Genomic DNA, 1,229 nt, shown 5'->3' with positions numbered 1-1,229 from the left:
TTTCCCTAAAATTCTTATTTTCATAAGATAACCATTCCAAATGTGAACGCTCCTAGTGCACTGAGGATTTTTGTACAGGTATTCTTCTTTGAAAGAAGGCTGGTTCAATCACCATCCCAGGAGGTATTTAAAAGATGTTCAGACATGGTCCTTAGGGACATGGTTTAATGCTGGGTTAAGAGGCGGACTTGATGACCTTAAAGGCTGTGTCCAGTCTAAACAATTGTATGACCCTAAGGCACAAAGCCTTCCAAAGTAAACATAGTCCTCCAAAATATACTTCTCAGTCCTGTATTAATTTTTAAATGTGAAAACACCAATAATAATCCAAAAAGTATATATGTGTCAGACAGAACTTGACATGGAGAAAGTAAAATTGTTTTTTTAACTTTTAGAGTAGATGTGTGATTGCTTCCGAGTGTGGTGGACACTCTAAAGGATCCCATACACTTTGGAAGTCAGAATAATCTAAAGCAACATCAGAACAAGACAACTGTGTGGCACTGGTCTAATTACAGAAGAAACTGGAGGTACAGTTTTCCCTGCTGAGTAGCCATGCAATCATGAGGTAATAATTATTATTTACATAAATCTGTCCATAAGAACAGATTTTCTTAACACAACAATAAGGAATAACCCTCATTCTGAAATTTCAACTATTTGAAATTAGCTAGTAATGTCTACATACTTTAATATGCAAGTCACCTTTAAGACATGAACCAGTTTCAAAATACAGATGTGTCTTCAAATTAAGAGGTAACAGCAATTCGTAGTTTGCCTTTTAAAAGAAAACTACTGATCTTTCAAGTTTACTAGCTATTACAAATTAGATTAAAAAATCCAGTGGAACTTAATTATGTCAAAGGCGTACATTAAGCTTTTCAGGTATCTTTTTTTTCCTAACTAATATTTCGGGACTTTTTAATATAAAGCAAAGTAGTCGTGAGATCACAGGGTTTTGTGTGATCTACAAGCTATTAACCATTAATAACACAAAAATGAAAAATATGAAATGTTGATTTTGTTTCTTGACTTACACAATTTGGTAAAATGTAATTGTATTACTTGACTTCATAAAAGAGTAAGCACACCATGTAGACTGCATTTTACATCATCACAAATTTCAGAAGCATGGATGTACATAACATATTGAAGACTGAGATACTAAAAATATCACACTCAAATTTTTCTTAATAAAAAGTTGTCTATAAAAACTCTTCAATTACCTC

General features: G+C 32.9%; 1 protein-coding gene across 1 annotated transcript in view; it reads right to left on the bottom strand.

The window, feature by feature from the left end:
• Positions 1-1,229, bottom strand: part of LOC104388694 (AT-rich interactive domain-containing protein 4B-like) — a 65,115-nt gene that overhangs the window by 26,406 nt on the left and 37,480 nt on the right. The window lies entirely within an intron of this gene.

The sequence above is a fragment of the Chaetura pelagica genome, unplaced genomic scaffold (assembly GCF_000747805.2).
Source record: "Chaetura pelagica isolate M959 unplaced genomic scaffold, ChaPel_1.0 scaffold235, whole genome shotgun sequence".
Taxonomy (NCBI): domain Eukaryota; kingdom Metazoa; phylum Chordata; class Aves; order Apodiformes; family Apodidae; genus Chaetura; species Chaetura pelagica.
The sequence above is the reverse complement of the archived record's forward strand: the minus strand, read 5'-3'. Positions and strand labels throughout refer to the sequence as shown.